Genomic DNA, 20,705 nt, shown 5'->3' on the forward strand with positions numbered 1-20,705 from the left:
CATATATTGATAGTATATTTTAAACAAAACCAGTTCCCTTCACCTATTAAATCAAGCACAAAAGAACTGCAAACAGCCCTTAAAATATATTTTTATTTTGAAAGACTTATACGTGCATGGTGCATGATATTGGTGGGAAAAAAGTCAGTCAGATGCAATGTCTATTTTTCACTATTCTGCCTCTGACTACACTATAAGCAACTGAAGCCTAAGGAAAGAGTAAATAAGCGAGGGAATGGAAGCCATATTTCCTCAACAGCCAAGGGACTTCCCAAGTCAAAGTCCGTGTCTATACCTTTGCTCTTATAGTGCTTCAGGGGGCTTTTGCCACAAATTCATTAAATGATTTCACAGGCTGCTTGTAAAAAAGAATGTCCAACAGTTTTAAATTTTTTAAAAATTCTTTTAGGTTGAAAAATTTTCTTTCATACTCTGATTCCCTGCACCATAAGAAACAGAATAAACAGTCTGTGCTCTTTTCCACGCTGTTCAAGGTTATACAAAACTCTGGGAGAGTGTTCAGATACGATTCTCATAATGTGGAATCTGTCAGTGAATTTCATCTGCTCATAAATGGAAGTTGCGTTGTACTCTTAATTGCTGGTCTTTTTTCCTTTTGTAATTTTCATCTGTCTCTTTTGGGAAAGAAATCCAGACCAGCATGCAAACTTCAACATACCATGGATTTTGCATGCAGATATGCAGCACCATGTGACATTTTCTGTTCATTATTCTTTCTCACTTGTGCTCAATTTTGACTGTTTGAAGAAATTTGAAGATAAATTTTCAAGGAGCGATATACAGCATTGCTCCAAGACTTACTGTCTAAAAGTTAATAGCTAATTTCAGTACCATTAATGCAACATGTGTACTCTAGGTTGGTTCCAAATATGATTTTCTTTTTATTATTTGAATCTGAAATTTCATCTGCTATTTTTCTGAAAGCTCACTCTATAACATTAAGTTTTTCTAGAGCTTTTTGCCACAAGAGTTAGCTCTCACTGCCTTAATCATTTGGTCCAATTAGCCAAGCTGGCCAGTTCTGTGCAATGCACATTTAAAGTACTCATTTTAATACTTTAACGAATGTAGCAAAAAAAAATAATTAAACCTTGAAGATAAAAAAGAACTAGAGAACTAAACATTCTGATAACACATATATTTGACAATGGCTTGTCTTTGACATGCCAGCACCTGATTTCTGCCACTCAACCTGTGGAGTAAGAAAATCCTTTTTTTTTAGGATTACAGTGCTTTTTTAACTAACAAAACCAGGAAAAACAGAAAAATATTTTCCAGTGATTTGTTTAAAGTCAAAGAGTACTTAATCCTGCATAAGTGGATATGCAGAAGGTAATTTAAGGTAACGTTTGTAATGCTCATGGAGCTATTAAATTAGGAGAACAATGTATTTATTTTACTGTATGATCATATATACATACATATTAAAAAAAAAACCCTGAACATTCAATCTATGTGCTTTATGTGTAAAGAATGATATTGAAGAATTGTCTCTATGCTGCTCTTTTCCTACAAGATACTCTGAAATGTAGCATCTATCTTGTTTCTGCCATGATGGGATTGCACACCTGAGAGAATGTGGCTGTTGATTTTAGTACTAAGGAGACATCTCTTTCTGTGCACAAGTGGCAAAAAACTGCATGTGGCTGTTTTGAGGAGGTGAAACAACTATGCTCAACACAAAAAGGAGACAAAATCTAATCATAATTCAGAAGTTAAATTTAGAAGCTGTATCACTCTCCACACGTTTTTCCAGCTCATGTTTCCAAATTAAGTCCTGGATGCCAAAAGGCAACTGAGAAGTTAAACATGCAGTCCTCTTCCACATGAGTTACAGCACACAGTAAAATCAGCTGTAAGCATGAGGAAACAGAGTGATCTCAGTCTGAATGCAGCTCTAGCACAACTACACAACAGAGAAGAAAACATAATTGATGCACACAGTAAAAGACCATCAGCTTGCAGAAGGGACCTCACTGATTTTGCCATTTGATCTTCCATGAATAATTCTAGAGAAAGACCCAAATTAACCCGCCAAGCAAGCATCAGGGAAGGATTGAGCTAAAACACTAGCTGGTATTCCTGGTAAATACAGGAATGGCACTGCTGCTCAGATCACAGTGAGTAATTGTACTGGGAAATATGAAAATTCTCAATAATAATGTTTTATTACAGTTAAGTTTAAAAGCCAGAAACAGCACATTTTGGCCAGAGAAGGATGTGGCTGCAGTCCTGATCTGCAAACAGAGCTAAGCACTTCACTGCTATTTTACTCACAACATGAGATTGGCTCATGAACGCTTTTATTGGAAACAGTCTCAGTGTTTCCAGCTTCCAACACCTTCTGCTGGCCCACATCTCCTACACAGCTGGGAAATTTCATTCTACTTAGCAAAAAGACTACAGCTAATTAAAAGCAATGTAGTCTTTTGGAAGGCAAAGAAAGAAGCGTATTCAACCTCTCCATCACTTCAAACAAAAATGCTCACATTCAGTTTTGCTAACAATTTTGGAACAAATAAAACAACCCTGACTGTGAAATGCAGGCTTTGAAAATGTTTAAATGTATTAAAATAATTGATATACTAAATGTTGCCTTTTTTTTTTTTTTCCTTTCTTAGAACAGCTCAACAGATATTTCAAAACCTTCAAAGAAAAAAACACACCACACACTGCAGTATCTCCAGCCTTTGAAGTTCATGTGGGAGACAACTCCATCTATGAGAAATGCTCCTGGTAAAGACAAGTATACATTTAACTACAGTTAAAATACAATACAACCTTTCTTCAGATAGGTAGCTGCTCTTTCCCCTACACTAATCATTCCCAGATATGGGGTTTTTGCAAGTGATCCCCTGCAGGTACCCAAGTCAGAACAAAGGCACGGATGTCAGTACTGATGGCTTTCAGTCCTAGGAGTGAGAAATCTGGATTAATTTAATTCATTTCATTAAGAGGGAGGGAGGAAGAAAAGAAGGGAGGGAAGGATGGATTATGTTCTTCTTCCCCCATTATATTAGCTTTAGGTGAGTGCTACAAGCAATTAGGCCTGACTTGTGCTTCCAGCATCATCCTTGCCAAAAGATGTCAGGTACTTAATTAAGGAAATCAAGTAACTGCTGTCAACCACTCAATTTTATCAAGCTTTACTCCAAATTTTTCTCCTGCAAATCAAATTTATCAGTGCACTTAGCCTCCTCCAAATCCCCACACTGCTGCATTGCCAGTCACTGAAAAAAGAAGGTTCTTCAAGACTGCTGCTGTGGTCCCACCCAAGTCAAGGGGTGACACTATGGGGGAGTTAAAGGAATTAGCTCGTATGCAAATGCCCAGGCAACTGGAGAGGTACGTATGGGAACTGTCAACATGTGGACATTTTATGAGGGAAATACTGAAAATATTTCTAATTGCTGACTTACAGATTTGCACTATGGTATCAGTGGAAAAAATTTAAGAGAGTGATAAACCGTAAACTCCTGTTCCCATTCTTTAATTTTTAAAATATTTTTACAAAAGCTAATCCCAACAATAAAAAAAAATAGTGAGTTCTTATTTTATAAGTTAAGGAAACATTTTCAAAAGAAAGAAGCTCATCAACATACTGATGACAATCTTAAATATTTCAAGATTCAAAAGAGATACTGGAGTAATTTAAACAATTTTCCACCTTGGAATTTCCACCTCTTATTTTCATATAAAAGGAAACAAAAAAAGTCTTCTAGAGTGTTTGAGACTCCACTCATAAAATGGAGAATGCCACAACTAGATTCAGAAAAGAAAAATCTGAAAGAATATATTTTGTAACTGAAAAAATGATCTAGTTTTTTTTTTTTTTTTTAACACATTGCATAATACTGAAATAAAATTATATCTTCAACAATGGGAAAATTGGAAGGGGGGAAAAATATCCACCTTGAATGCAGCCTGACTATGACATTGCACTCATGTTTATTCTCAACAGAAAGAAAGAAAAGCGTACTTTTTTATTTTCATGAGAAAGTACATTTTTGGGAGGATGAAACATCACACAAGAGCAGCAAATGTTTAACCAAGAAATCTCTCAAAAGCTTTTTCAATTTCACACTGCTCCAGTACCCTTTTTATCTGAATGTCTTGTCTCTGTGCATTTTACAAATTTCCAAGCTGTTAAAATGCTCCCAGACTGACAGTGCCCAGCAGAGCCAGGTAGCAGTGGGGCCTCATTGTGCCAGCCACAGTACAAAACACAATGGCACTCTTTTTATCTGCCCCAAATTGCTTCTAATCCAGCAGCTGGGACACGTGGCTGACGGGCGATAGTGCAATCGCAGCCATCAGACAGACCCTTCTCCAGTGATGTTGTCATGACTTCACACATGGGTTTATAGTAATATTTATCAGTCCTATGCATAAAGGTTCTATTCTGAAGACAGTTAAGCATTTGAAATCTGTCCAGCCATCGACTTTTCAGAAAACCCCATGTTATCCAGGCTCCAGCCTCTTCTCTCTCCAGCACAGTGCACTCAGAGCCAGTGTGCACTGCAGCCCTCTGGAAGCTGTCTAGGCAGAGTCCTTTTACACACAGCTATTTCATTTCGAAAAAGCAGCTGAGGCTTTTTATTCCCTGTGTGGTATTTCTGCTCCCAAATTGCAAGTGATCATAATTTCATGAGAAGCAGTTTAGAAAGTGAAAAAAAAATAAAAACCCAAACAAAATAAAAATCCCAGTTGGCTACTTTCCCTATGTAGAAAATAGTAGACTTACTACAGAAGTTGCTTGCTCAATATCTGAATTTACTGCCACACTACATAAATGTCCTAGTTTTGCCTCCGCTTTCCATTTTAAAAATAGTATGGGAATTTTTGCACACTTGCTCATCTGGTTGGGCTCGACTGATAATCTTCTGTTTGAATGATCTGGGAACAGCAGTCTCTGATACACCACTGCTTCACCACAGACTTGTGGTTAAATACCTAGTTATGTCCTCTAGACATAACTAAAAATGGATTTTAAATGGCACTGTTATAGAAACAATGCTGTTTTCACATACACCTTTTACTCAAAGAAGGTTTTTGCCCCTTCAGAATTCATTCAGCATCCATACAAAAAATGTAAGTGGTACTGCCTATCAAAGAAGAAGGTACTCCTAAAACTGATTTGATTAGAAGGAAACTTCTGCTCTGATGATGGTTGGTCCCTTTCAGAAAATTTTTCTCCAACTACTCAATTCAGTGCTTTGGCAGCTGGAGATGGTGATCAGTCAAGTCTCTCTTCAAGCTGTAATAACTTTTTAGAAAATTTTTTATCATACAAAACCCAGATATATGAATAATAGGCTGCTTCTTAGCACCTGCTTAATTACTACATTCAGGCTATATCTCTTCTACAGGCATTTTTAATTTATCCCTAAGAGGATTTATGGGATGGAGACGCTATTTAAAAAAACAGATGATGAGGTCAATGCAGCCCAAGGTATTTCATTTCAGCTTTTACAATTCACAGGCACACAGGAAGTGCTGGAAAGATCTCTGAAGAGCAGTGGATTTGTCAAGTGCTCTGGCTGTCTCCCACATGCATTTTCAAGGGGAGGTAATGGAAGGCCAACAGCGAGTATCAGAAAGCCACAGACAGCTCTAGGAGAGAGTGCTGCAAAAAAAAAAAAAAAAAAAAATCCACAAAGAAGCACCAGATACAGAATTTATTTAGTTATTGCAGTAAGTTACACCAGTGAAAAAGATCAGCTTTGCTAAATGGACCTTCTTGAGAATGAAGTGAGCCTCACTCTCTCTTGATAGTTAACTTTCAACTGCCACACTTTGGTGGCAGAATTCATTGAACTTGTGTCTGTTTTTAAAAGAAATGTGACTTCAAGCATTACCCTTTGACCAGTATTATTATTTCTATCTGCCTCAGGAAACACAGAAAGAGCAGTTTAGATGCTGTCTTATTAGAGATAGGGCTGTGTAGGTCGAAGAAGGAAAATACTAGGAAATGCTATTAAACCTAAACTCCATGCATTGACCTGGAACCAGGGCACTGCTGTGAGAGCTGGCCCTCTCTGGGAAAACCACTGCTTGTTTGAACTCCAGCTTGGAAAATGTCTCTAAAGTGAACTGAAAGGATACGGATTTGAACAGATCTACTAATACATATATAAGCTATACCATATAGGATGCATCCCGACGGAGAAACGGCATAATATAACTATTGTTAAGGAAAAAGCAGTGCTGAAGGGGAAAAACGGAGAAGAAGGAGAGGAAGGAAGAAAAAGAAATCTGGAAAGCAGAGACACAGGGGATGAATTAGTAGAGAAGAATCAGTGGTTTCATTTTCACTTGTCTCCCCAGGCCTTGGTAAGGCCTATAGCTCAGCTTACTATATTTAGAAATGGATGCCTTCCTGCAGGTTTATTCAGAGATTTGAACTGGAAAAAATTCTCTTGTTAGGAGAAGAGAAAGGAAGAGGGCAAAACATCCTCTTGTGCCACAAAGACTGAAATTATATTTTAGATTAAATTAAATCTTTAGTAGAATAAGACAGCCAATTTTGAATTAGAACTTAGAGTTAAATACACTTACATAATTTCAGCATTAGTGGCTGGATACAGAAAAGCAATAATTTATTTCTCCATTTGTTAACAGCTCCATCTCTGAAAGATAACTTTGTTTCCCAGACACAGTTGGCAGGAAAGTCAGATTTGCAGTATGTGAGATACCATCATTTTCCTTTCCATCAGCCCTGCCACATATTTACATCAGAAACAAACCAGAACAAACCTCTTTGAAAATTACCAACAAACCAGAAACTCAAACAAATTTTTAATTCTAGAGAAAAAAAAAAACCCAATAGAGTTTCTGACATAAATTACCATTTTTTCCATTATTTGTCTGGGCCATATTTATGCCAGCTGAACATGAGAAAACTGGGATCAAATTAAGGGGTGCTCTCAGTTACTTGATACCAACTCAAAGGTAAAGCATGGCTGGAACAGATGACTGCCTATTAAGCCTAGGGGAAGGATTATCAGGCGTTCCCAATTTATGGAAAGGATAACTGTATTCTGAGGGGGTGAGGAGGGGTTACTAACAGTAAATCTGAGTGGTCTGCTGGAAACTTTCACAGGGAGAGCGATGAACAGCAAATGCTGTCCAAAATGGATACAAATATGTTGTCAAGTCGCTGTGACAGATCCATTATGGGTGAGCAGCTTAGCAAAATGAACTCCATCTCAACTGTCTCACAATATAAATGCCACAAGCTCAGAAGGACCTGAGCTTCCAGTTCCCCCAGCCCTTTACTCTGAGGTTTGCAAAAGTGAGTTGCCATTCAAGGGAAGCAGCAGGTCAAGGAAAGCCTTATTCACAAGAACAACCACACTGGGAAAGACCCTCCTGTTACATGCCAAATCTGCCACACTGTGAAATGACACATTTTCAAGTACATATGCTCCCACAGTTGCTCTCTTCTCCTCCAGCTGCAGAAAGCAAATTTTGATTCTGCTACAGAAAACAAGTCGTATATCTATTTGCATATTCTGATTTCTCAAGTTATACCACAATGTCATAGCACATTACAATTTTTTCCTACCATGAACTAATGAAAGAACATAAGAAAGCTAATGATCAACTGGTGATAGCAACTTGTAAAATGACATTTCCTAACGATGTAGACATGGGACATATATTTGTGAATGAATGCTAGAGCTTTTAAAACATATTCAATTTTCAAAACCAGAATATTTAACGCAAAGTTAAGTTTTATGATAACAGTTAAGGCCACATTACAACCTTTGCTCACACTTATGTGATTGTTCAGTAAAAGCCATTTCAGCACATGTTTAAGTCTCATTAAGGTCTCAAGAATGAGACCCTTCTGGTTTGCTGAGCCATGGCATGATCAAACAGCCAAACTCAAAAGATCTTCAGAATAACCACAGTAGCAGGGCAGCAGAGTGGGGACTGAGGAGAGGTGAAGTGCACTATATCCACTATTCAGGAAGATTTCTCTCACACTGTGGTGAATTTAGTAAGAAATTAAATAATCTACAAGATTTGATATTATTTCTCCCCTTTAAAATTACTGGTATAGCAGACACCAAAGTTTCATAGAGGATCTCTTGCTAATTCAGTATAGTATGAATATTGCCACATGTGTAGATCTGAGTGCAGGGACAAGTGGAAGAATATATCAGAGAAAAGCCACAGTCAAATATGTCCTCCTAGCCAACATGATGAGAGACAAAAGTACTGTAGATGCCCTCATCATCGAAAACACAGCAACTCCATTTGTTTACTTAGATCTAACCCTGGCCTTGATCCAAAATCCTTGTTTGATGCCAGAAAGTAGGAAGAATAGCAAGGACTGCCTCCTGGATGATGATTAGCTAGCTTAGAATGTTGCTTCACAGGACGAGATACTGCTAAGAAAAGACACAAAAGTTTCATGCACAAACCAAATTATGCAATAATCACTTTATATATATTTTTTTCTTTCTTCCTGCTCTCCATTCTTCCCCTTTTCCAGTGCTACAGCACAAAAGCAATCCACCTACTGGTGAGATATTACTGTTTTCAGTTCTGCTCAGTAAATGGGCTGACAGCTGACACCAAGGCTCCTGACCTTAGCCAAGATCTGATGGTGAGTTTCCTGCCACTGCAACCCAGCCAACACCGTGTGGTTCATTCATGGGGCAAGGATTCCTCACTTACATCCAAGAGCTGGCCAACATTCGTCATAGAAATCATATGCCTGCTTTATATGCGACATGTAGTCGCTTAAATCCACCTCAGTAATTCAGCAACCATTTCCACTCCCCATCCACCCATATGTGTTTAAAGCACATAGTCCAGTGTTTACTGTAATACAGCTTTTTAAGACCTGTGTACCTCAATATTTGCAGCAGTGGTAGACTGGTGCCAGTTCTAGTATTGGAGGTTTTTTGAGATTAATAAATGTTTTTGCATTTCTTTAACTGGCCAAATCCTCACTGGTCATGATTTTTTGTTTGTTTTGTCTGCTTTTCTTTTTTTTTTTTTTAAATACAATTATATTATTGTCATGAACTCTGATTGGATATCCAATCTAATAGACTTTGAGTTTTGTATTTTAGTCTCAACAGACTGAATAATATTATTAGTACAATTTGTTGAAAGTAAGTGATCTTCAGTTTTTCGGTTTTCCTGTATTAATTGAAAAGATATATTAACTTATGTAAACATCTGCCCTAAGTTACCATTTTCAAATGATGACCTTATGAGACTGGATAAAGAAATAGCCATTAACATAGACTGCCATGAAACCAAAGGAGAAAGATAATGAGATATCAAGCAGATTAGCATGAAGCTAAAATGAAAACAAACAACCCACACATTAAAAAAAAAAAAAGAATAATAAACCAGCCTCCAGTCTTCAGTATTTACTGCACATATGTCAGGTTGTTACTTTTACTGACATCTTTCTGAGCCTCTGCACGTTGCAGTACCCTCTATTTGAAACAACACTGTCAGAACAGAAATAGCTTCATTTTCAACTCTGTCTCTACTGAAAGTTTATGTTCAATTTTTTTCAACTTCAAATTCATCTCTTGGGGGGAACAATATCCAGTGTATGACTGCTGAACCATACATAATGGTATCACTGTAATAAATAATTCTAATAATTATTTTAAATGCAAAACAATATGATGACTAATTTTTAAAAGTGAGCTTGCTTGAGTTCTTACACATACAGTGCATGTTCACTGCATTCACTGCACAGTTTACCTCCCCTGAACTTTTGAACTACTTGTGGTTGGTGCTCCTTCATTTTCTCCACACACCAGTTACTGGCATTATTCCCTAACAGAGAAGCAACTTTTCCTAAATACTTTCAGCAGATTTTATTCTCTTCTGCCATCCTTTGAGAACCTGTCTGAATCTGGTCATTATGACTCCAATTTCATCTCCTTTGTCCTTTTGCTGTGTTCAAGCCATGCAACTGATAATTAAAGCAGAATGAATCAAGGTGGGGAGCTGCCATCACAACAAGTAATTAAGCACTAGCAATGAGAGAAACCCAAGGCACTGAACCAGGGATAATGAAGGGTGTTTTTAACGGTATTTGTTCACTTTCCCATCCCCATCAGCTTCTCACTGTAGCTCCTCCACTATAACCCCTGCCACTGAACTCTCACTTTTGGATTCTTCATTTCCCTCTCTGCTCCATACTTCCAACTTGCTGGAATGTGATTTCCTGAAACGGCTGCCTGTGTGCCTGCCTCTCTTTTTCAGCAAAGTGCTGTTCCTCTTGCAACAATACAAGTCTCACTATCCTCCCCACATAATGAGCTATATACACATCAAATCCACTGGCTGACATCTGTTTTCCTGGTGGATTTAAGGACATTAATTATTTTACTATGAAAAATGTTCAGTGTGTTAATGGCTTGACAACATTGTGTGTGTGTTACAGACTGTTATTCTGTCACTTTGTTTCTGGTTTAAACCTGTAGTACAATCTATATTCTTTCAATTTCCTCAGGATCAGACCTTCCAGAACACTGGACACTTGCTCCAGTCACAGGGGAGGAAAACCATTTATCCTCTTAGATCTTTCCCCTTTTAAGGAAAGATCTATCTATGAAATGCCTTAATCTTTTATGCTATATAACAAAAACGCATACACAAGCACCAGGAAGAAAACCTCTGCTGAAAAGGTGAGCTCATGGAGTTTTCTGATACAAATACTTCCTTTTCTGCAAGGAGGGAGAGATCCACATATTTCTGCAGCACCATTCCTCCTTTTTCTGCTTCCCACAAGCAAGAATGGATTTTTCCAATCCATGATAAAAGGCAACATAACAATGGAAAAATATATCCACTTGATCCAGTGTTCTCAATCACATTTACATACACACGTGTGTAACACTGATTTCTCTCAAGCACTCCTGCAGTATGAGTGCACCTCTCATTTGAGGCATTCATGCTCAGACCCCATTAAGTGCTTGCCTGTATAATGAATTGCAGGGTATTACATACATACAAACTAAACTTCATTTTATCTAGCAAAGTACAAAATTCTGAGCTGTAAATCACAATGTACCAACATTTTAGAACCTGCTCAATCCACATGTGATATATGTCTGGGTGGTAAACTGTTCTAGTATGAAAAATATTATCACATGTTTTACCTTCCCTGGCATTTAATTCACTGTCACTTCATCATCCCAGCATCCCATTTGGTGCTACCAGTTTGCCTTTGATGGTCTGTATCAATATGAATGAAAAATGCAAGTTAAAACCCCCAAACATATTTGATATCTTGGATGAAGTGATCAAAGTAAAACAGGCTGAAAGGAATGAAACTCCCACACAACTTCATAAAAAGAGAACTATGAAGTATAAACATAGAAGTTTCAGAAATTTATCATTATGTTCAGACTAGAAGAGAATGCATGGACATTTTTTTCCCTACCTTCATTTTTAAATCCTAGCCATAAAAAAGTTAAGGTAACAACAACATGTATTGTAAGTAGGATCCAAATCCTATCAGGAGTGTATATATACATATATATGTACCTATAGCTTGTCTAGATTACTTCAGAAAAAGTTACTTGAAAAATGATATCATTAAGCAGTCTCCTAAACTGGTTTTCAGAGATGGCAAACTAATAGCTATTTATCATTTCCTTTTTTTTTTTTTTTTTAATACCTAGAAATTTCCACTGAAACTTTACGTTGCTGTTCCAACTTTCTCAGCTCAACTCTACAATTAAATACACTTTTCTACAATGCATCTATTTGACTGGCATAAACAGAGCAGGACACCATCTTCCTAACTGCTTCTGACTGCCAAAACCTTTCCAGGAATCATTTCCATGGCGGATGTCCCGTGACAAAGTGTTTCTAGAGCCTTATGCAACCTTAACTCAAATCCTTTTAAATTTTGTTCACTATTTCTCTTGCACTGAAGCAGCCTCACATACTTCAGTGTAAGCAAAACTCCTGCTCGGTCAAACAGCTGTTTTGTGAGACCAAACAGATCTGTAGATGCATGCCCTAAGTAAGAATAATAAAATTCAGCAAACAGCACAATAGAAAACTCTAGCCTTACTTTAATCTCACTTTTATATACTAGTAACATCCTTTTTTAAACACTGCACATTAATTAAATAGCCAAAGAGAAAACAGTGCCATTAAGAAATTTAAAGCTGTTGACCATTACTATACCCAATTATCTATTAATTTATGAGCACATGGGCTATACGTCAATTCCACCAGATTTTCTGAACTGTTTTCTCATAAGCCCAAATATTCTTTTTCACAATAGAATATCATAGCATCTTATTTCAAGAAATGTCTTATTGAAATTACTTTTTTTTTTGTTAAATACCTCCTGACATATATTATTTCTAAATAAAATGATAATTTATAATAATTTAAACCTTGTTTTTGAAGTGTCATTTGGGAAAAATTGAGAGGCAAATTTTCATTTCACTGCTACTGGTGAAAATGCAAAATAAGAAGGAAAATGAATTGCACTTACACTAGCATAATCAAGATCAATTTTTCATGTGGTAATAGTGCGGTAAGATATGTCAAATTCAACTTACCTATCACATCAGATGTCCATGAGCCACAGTTCCACCTCAATCCAAAGAAAACTTGACCTGTTGAATATGAAGCAACACATTTTTACTCATGAAAAGGTCTTGCCCTCTTTAAAACAGGCTAACAAGCCATGGATTTCTGTGGGGAAGGATGAAAAGCAGTTTAGCACCACAGACAACTTAGGATCCCAAAACTTTCTCTTCACTTTTTGTTACAATTTGAATATGAACAGATAACTTCGATTTCTCAATCAGTGTTCTGTCTCATTTTAATATTTATACAGTGCTCACTGGGGTCCAGCATTTGGCTCTAACAAGTATCTCAGAAAGACGTAGAAAAAACCCTAGAGGTTACTGATTGTTAAAAATTGGTACACACAAATTCTTATGATGCTCTTTGAATAAATCTGCAAAGACCAGAAAACAAGACATGGTTTTCTTCCCTTCCTTCCACTTTTCATCTTTGCTCCATTCTAAATATTTTCTCTCTCAGAGAAAAGTCAAAAGAAGGGGATGGAAAAGGGAAATGGAAAGAGACAATAAGGACTGTCAGGGAGATGAGGGGGCTCTTTTCTGCCAACAGTACCATTATATCCATTGCATTTTTATAAAATCAGCTCTCTAAAAATCATAGCTGTCAAGTATTTAGTCCTTGTATGTTCACTCAACCTGAGATCTTGAACAATTTTGCTGAAATTTCTTGAGCTTTAAAGCAAGACAAACAAGACTCCCTATCAGCTTACATTCACAAAAAAGGAGAAATTAGAGGTGTCCAACACTCATAAATGTATGTAGAACATATTTATAATGCTAATATTCTTGAAAAGAAAGCAGCTTCAGTTGTCTACTAGCATGACAGTAATATAACATCAATGTGAACTTGAGATGATACAACACCACAATCTCCATCTTTTGGTACACAGAACTGTAAGTGTGTGTCATGAGGTGACTTTACCTTTAAGGTGGTTTTGAGAACTAAGGAAGTTGAAGTTGCTGGGGACTGATGGGAGTCTTTTCTCCTGACCAATTATCGGTCATTACTGGGAATTGACAACAGTTTTGACCATTGAAAAGTGGGATCAACTTGTGAACCCTACCTTAAGATGTAAAGCCAGAGGACTCTTGTCTCTCTTTGTTTCCTGGCTGTGAAAGGTAACAGAGCTCTGGCCTCCCGTTCCCTGCCCCAGCCGGGCGGGGGCTGGGCTGGGCCTGCTTCGTCTCCAGGCCAGGAGATGGGGCCTGCGGGGCTTGTCCCGGGCTCTGGCCGGGCCAGGCCGGTCCCTGGCTCGGCTGCAGTTTTTGCTGTGACTGAATTCACTAGAGACTGCCGAGTGAAGAAAGAAAGGAGCTCTGAACCTGCGGCGGGCTAAGACAGCGACTACACTTTCCAGAACAGCCATGAGGAATCTTCTATCGAAGACAGCTCCAGCTCCTGCTCCGGCAGAGGTCACAGAGCCATCTACAAAAGCCTGGGCAAGATTTTAACCTTTTCATTACCCAGATGAGACTTGCAGATTAATTTTTTTTTTTATCCAGAGAAAGAAAAAGAGAGTAATAAACATGAAAAGAGATTTTATAAACTACCAGTGACAGGAAAGAAAAGAAGCTTCAGGAAAGGTAGAGAATAAGGAGGTGCTTTTATAAGCTGATATATCTTTCTGTTAAAGCTATGGAGATGGACAATAAAGTCTTGAAAGAACTCCTAATTCATGATAGAGTATGTAGGGAGGAATGGAGTGTTCAAAGTGTAGATTTTGAGTAAAAAGTAGAGTAATTGTGATACAGTGAAGTGCTGGAAGATTTGAAGCCTTGAGAGGCAATGAGAAAACTGTTTTCTAGTGGAGCTCACAGAGACAGATGAAGAAGACTTTTGCCTTTGAATAACTTATCCTTAAAATGACATCCCTAAACCCATGGCCCATACACACCTCAGAGTGATGTGAAATGAGAGGAGTGAGCTCTGATAACAGATTTCAGGGCAGCTGACATCAGGGCAATAGAAAGCTATAGCAGAAATAGTTTTCTTGTGAGAAACTCCATAAATTAGCAAAAAGAGACTTCTGTTTCTCTACAAAGACTGATGAAAAGACTGTAGCAAGAATTGGGACTGTTTTAAACACCAAAGTTACAAAGTTTTTGTCTCTGTTGTCAGTTGAACAAGTGAATGGTGGGTAGTAGGGGATAAAAAGAGTTTTTCTGGAAGTTTATTCTGGTGTTCTTATTCTTATAGTTTGTTAATAAACTTTCTTTACTCCTTTTAAGTTTTAAGCCTGTTTTGCTCTTGTTCTAATCCATATCTCACAGCAAGAAATAAGTAATTTTTTTAGTTACTGGTTTAAAACCACGACAGTGTGCTATATTAACTGCCTCTCAAGAGAAGCACCAAACATGAATCCACCACTGCTGACTTGTATTGTTTCACTGACTCCACTTATGACACCTGATACTGTTTTTTTTTATGAAATATCTATTAACGTTGGCCTTCCTGTTTTTCTGTTGGTCACATGAATGCAGGAAACTCGACTGCGTCCGGATGGCATCAGTAAGCAAAGGCTCAATCCCATTTCTACTCAACTGAGTGGCAGAATTCCCATTAACTTGATAGGGAGTTATAGCACTGCCTGAATGACAAAATATATCCTCCAGGCCCCCTTTTCTTGAAAGACATCCAACAATATTTTAAGATATAACAGGGAGGGAAAAAAAATTTAAAAATACAGTTTTTTAGGAGAGTTCAGACAGGAGATTATTTCCATGGCTTGTTTGTTTTGTGGTGAGTCATGTTTGCACATATCTAAGTGCAAACAAGAAAGTACAATCTAACACTGTTACGTGCTGCAAGGTTCAAACCAACAGTCTAGCTTTAAAATGAATCAGGAAATTTCCTCAGGAATAACTCCATCACAGCATACTTGCATGCTATGAAGAGGAAAGACATGCAGACCATCAACTTTCTGCTATTGCCTGCAAGCAAATTGCTTTGTCACACACTTAACAGCTTCATGCAAGAGAAGAGTTACATATTCCTTTACGCTGATTTGCAGCACTTGTTTTCTATTAGAAGAGTTTTCCTAGGGAACATTTCAATAATTTAAAGAGATTAATTTTAAGCCAGCTGGACAGCGCTGTGCAGTTCAGATTAAATGCATCCACCACTTTCAAACAGCCAACCCAAAGCTGATTCTCCACCCCCACCCGTGTGAATTCTACTTCACTTTGCTTTACATTTCCTGTGCCTTGAATATCTTTGAAGTAATATTTGCATTAGGTCCTCAGAAGCAGTCAAACCTCTGTCTTTGAATCTATTAGTAATAGGAAATGAAACTAGTTCGTTTAGTTCCCTGCTGATCTCAGAAGGGTCTCTCTGTGCATTTCCCCAAAGGTACACGGGTCCTGCGGGCTTTAGTGGGTGGTGCAGGCATTTGAACAGGCTCTGCCAAGAATAAGAAGAAGAGCCATGAATGGGAAGGGCTTGCACAGCCTCTTTCTGTGAGGAACTGAAAACATTTTAAAGATGAGTGGCAAGATAAACACTGGCATATCTATCTCAACTATATAATATATTTGCTAAAGTCTGAAGTAAAAAAAAAAATTAATGCTTTAAGATCCATAATTTCTTTAAGAATATTGCTCTTTATGTTTTAAATCTATGGTGTCTTCCCCTGTATTTGCATTTTTGTTTAGAGGAAGGTTTATGAATCAAAATTGGTGTGACGGAAATATATTAGCAACATATTCAATCATTGGTACATATGTTTATCTAGATTTAAAAAATCAGCTTGAAAATTCACCAGGTTTAATACACAACATTTTTCTTCTTTCAAATTCAAACTTACGTCCTTATATGTAGAACTGAAAGCATTTTCTTTTTACATCAAGATGGAGTTCATGACTTAATCTTATCCTTGCTTCCTTCTTTCAAAAGACCATCACCTTTCAGTGCACAACACAGTTATGCAATAATAATGACAGAAAAGGTCTGTGAGGGAATTCTGTTAGTTGTGCTGTGTGCTGTTTGTCTGTAATATGGCTATTTACAATAGGAAATATTTTAACTTTGGACTAATCCATTAGAGTAGGAAATGTACTATATGAAAGCTGATACAAGTACAACTGGAAAAAAACGTGCAAGTCACACAAACCAATATCCAATTTCTTAAAAGAGTTAAAGCTTAAAAAAGTGTAATTTTCTCGATGAGCAAACTATTTGGCATGGAGTGTAATTCTGTTTTCCTCTTAAGGTTGTTTTACATTTGCTGTATATATTTTCTTATTGTTTAATTCTCCCTCAAGCAACAATTTAAAGACCCTCAGCTGTAACTTATTACTCCCTAATGTCTGAGGCAAGATATTAATTTATTGTTTCAAGTACAGAAAACAACAACAGCTCAGGTATCACAGTGCCTTTAAAGACAAAAACTCATTTACTGCTCTTTTGCTGTGCAGAGCTTCCCAATGAGCCAGTCATGATGGGATAAGCACAGCAAAACTACATGTACTGAAGAATACTCTGCTCACCTTCATGGGAAGGACACACAGACAGCAAAATTCATGCAAGACAAAGACAATGTGGGATCCCTGTGGTGGAGACTGCCATGTCTGTGGCTCCCAAGGAACCAGGCACCTTGGGGAGATGTTGCTAATGTGAATTTTAAGAGAAATTCCATGATGCTGCTTCTCTTTTCTGCCATCCATAGGGTGATAAAACCCTGTGATACAGCAATTCCTGTTTCACAGCTGTGGCACATCAGGAAAGAGTACCTCAAAGCCAAAACACATGTGGAAAGATGAGCTCTTGATTTGGGGTCTAAATTCAATATTTCATTAATCATAAAAGATTGGACACTATACTGTAGTGATTAACAAAGATAAATTTTCACATTGCACTGTTTTCTAGCCATGAAATTCTGTAAAGCACTAGATAAGGATTGCTTCTTTCATCCAGACCACCAGGAGACCACTGGCAATTTATCTGAGAGGACTTTAGATAGAATCAAAAAAAGCAGTGTTGATTAACATAACTCAGTATTTTATTTTAAAAAGAGTTTAATGGAACTGAGAAATTGAAAGTTTGGGGATATGAGTTATGCACTGCTTGTGCATTCAGAAAATACAGAATTAAGATGAACAGGTCAAGTTTTTCTAAGACTGTTTCCAGCTAAGGTAATGTATGGACTTCTGAAAAAAAACACTGAAAACCAAAGCCAAAATGCAACCGACAAACCAAGTCAACTGCCCAAACCTAAGAGATTGCCTAGTTAGATGTCATGGAGTTACTTTACCTTTAAGAAAGTTTAAGTTGCTGGGAACTGCCTGGAGTCTTTTCTCCTGACCAATTATCTGTCATTGCTGAGAATTGACAGCAGTTTAGGCCATTGAAAAGTGGGATCAACTTGTGAACCCTACCTTAAAGTGTAAAACCAGAGCTCTCTTGGTTCTCTTTGTTTCCTGGCTGTGAAGGGTGGCGGAGCTCCAGGCCTCCCGTTCCCTGCCCAGGCCATGCGGCCGGGCGGGGACTGGGCTGGGCCCAGCGTCTCCCGGCCGGGAGATGCGGGCCCTGTGGAGGGGGTTTTCTCCGGACTCCGGCCGGGCCGGGCCGAGCCGATCTCTGGCTCGGCTGCAGGTTTTTTGCTGTAACTAAATTCACTAGAAACTGCTGAGTGAAGAAAGAGAGAGGCTCTAGACCTGCAGCGGGCTGGGCGCGGCGCCTACACTCTCCAGAGCAGCCATGAGGAGCTTTCCATTGCAGACGGCTCCAGCTCCTGCACCGGCCGAGGCCACAGAACTACCTACAACAGCCTGGGCAAGATTTTAACTCTTTCATTACCCAGATGAGACTTGCGGATTAATCTTTTTATCCAGAGAGAGAAAAAGAGAGTGATCAACATGAAAAGAGACTTTATAAACTACCAGTGACAGGAAAGAAAAGAAGCTTCAGAAAAGGTAGAGAATTAAGAAGATGCTGTAATTAAGCTGAAATATCTTTCTGTTAAAACTATGGAAATGGACAATAAGGTCTTGAAAACACTCCTTTAATTCATGACAGTATATAGGGAGGAATAGAGTGTTCAAAGTGTAAATTTTGAGTAAAAAGTAGAGTAATTATGGTACAGTGAAGTGCTGGAAGATTTGAAGCCTTGAGAGGCAATGAGAAAACTGTTTTCTAGTGAAGCTCACAGAAACAGATGAAGAAGACTTTTTGCCTTTGAATAACTTATCCTTAAAAATCCCATCCCTAGACTCATGGCCCATACACACTTCAGAGTGATGTGAAAATGGGAGGAGTGGGCTCTAATAATAGCAGCTCTGGGCAGCTAACATTAGGGCAATGGAAAACTATAACAAAAATAGTTTTTCTTGTGAGAAACTCCATAAATTAACAGGAAGAAGCTTCTGTTTCTCTACAAAGACTGGTGAAAAGACTGTAGCAAGAATTGGGACTGTTTTAACCATCAAAGTTCCAAAGTTTTTGTCTCTTTTGTCATGTGAACAAGGGAATAGTGGGTAGACAGGGGATGAAAAGGTTTTTCTGGAAGTTTATTCTGGTGTTCTTATTATTGTAGTTTGTCAATAAACTTTCTTTTTTTTTTTCCTTTTAAGTTTTATGCCTGTTTTGCTCTTGTTCTAATCCATATCTCACAGCAAGAAATAAGTAATTTTCTTAGTTATTGGTTTAAAACCATGACGTTAGATTGAACAGATTTGCATAAAGGAGAGGAGGTAAAAAAGCAAAACCCTTTCTATCAAAACATTGTCATAATGTTGTGAGACCATTTTACAATGGAGCCAGTGAAGACTGCTCTATGCTCCTAAGAAAAATACACATTTTTTTTTTTATAGAAAGCAAACCAAATTAGGCTTACCAAGAAACATTGAATTTCATGGATGATGGATGGCATTTTGGAATGCTTTATCTCTAAACTTTAAAAATGGTGCTACAAGAAGTTGGACCTTGTTAATTCGCTGATGTGATCCTGAGAAACATTGCAAGTTAACACATTTAGATAAATGAGCAAAGAAGTCAGAAAGTGGGGGAAGGAAAACATCTCTGAAATACAGCTCTGCATCACAGTTACCAAAGGCTAAAACAAAGATACAGTTGCTAAAGACATCAACAGCACAATGCTTTACATGCATTTAAAAAAAATCTATCTACAATAACTGACACTTGAATTAATGTTTTCCAGTATCATAAGTGAATTGAAGTAAACGACAATTATTGTGCAGGCACATTTCTGACCCAGCAAAGTGAAAGCCAGTGATACAAAATGCAATAACTTGCTAAAAGACTTGTCAGCCACAAGCTGCTGAGGTCAGGTATTGCATTCTGGAAACCGTGGTACAGCACCTGTATCATGGGAGAGCATTTGTGCAATCAGAGGCATGAGAAAACTCATAGGAGCCTTGCATCTGTCAGGCTCCCATGGATCACTTAATGAAGGAATGGAAATGAAACACACTGTGTGTTAGGGACAGCATTAAAATGAAGCATTTAAAAATTCATGTCTGAAATGATAACAAATGCAAAAGTGTCCTGAACATATGTGGGCCAGATACTTGGTAGTGCCAAGCTGTGCTCTCACCAGACTGTACTCAGAGAGGAGGTCTGCAGGCCTTAGTCTTAGTTTTTTTTATACAGTTCTTTAATAACTGTTTAAAAATCAGATAGAGACTAAAAAAAATAAAAATAACTGAGAAAAATATCTAAACACCTAAATTTCTGTTTATACATATATATATTTAAATACAACTTTATGTTATAAACTCCTGCCAACCATTAAATAGTTGAGTCAGAGTGGACCAACATAAGTGTTGCAGATCTCCTCATAGCAGGATGTTCTTAGTTCTGTGGCTTTTCTTCTTTATTCATAAAATTCTTATACCTTAAATTTTTTGATAAAAAGTTATTTTATACCAGGTAATAAAACTATATTCCTTGGGATAGGAGCAAAAAACAATATTTTTGCTTCTTAATTTTCTTCTCCATAAACTCATTCATCATTTCAGAACTACAAAACATTAAAGGGCTAAAGTAAGACCAAAATATGGATGCCTTTAGGAGATCTTTGTTACCTTTCTAAACACTGTAGTGTTTAGGTTTACCATCTGTCGTGTCCC

General features: G+C 37.7%; 1 protein-coding gene across 12 annotated transcripts in view; it reads right to left on the bottom strand.

Annotated features, from left to right (window-relative positions):
• LOC102109397 (poly(rC)-binding protein 3-like) overlaps positions 1–20,705 on the bottom strand; it is a 505,286-nt gene that overhangs the window by 289,758 nt on the left and 194,823 nt on the right. For 11 of the 12 annotated variants that reach the window (XM_088065654.1, XM_088065665.1, XM_088065659.1 and 8 more), the window contains one exon: positions 12,591–12,647. The exons of the other annotated variant lie outside the window; for it this stretch is intronic. The gene's annotated coding sequence lies outside the window, so the exon portion shown is untranslated. The remainder of the gene's footprint in view (positions 1–12,590; positions 12,648–20,705) is intronic. 12 annotated transcript variants of the gene reach the window in all.

The sequence above is a fragment of the Pseudopodoces humilis genome, chromosome 1 (genome assembly GCF_049639895.1).
Source record: "Pseudopodoces humilis isolate 2021_Gansu_Grassland_sample_001 chromosome 1, ASM4963989v1, whole genome shotgun sequence".
In the NCBI taxonomy this organism is placed as follows: domain Eukaryota; kingdom Metazoa; phylum Chordata; class Aves; order Passeriformes; family Paridae; genus Pseudopodoces; species Pseudopodoces humilis.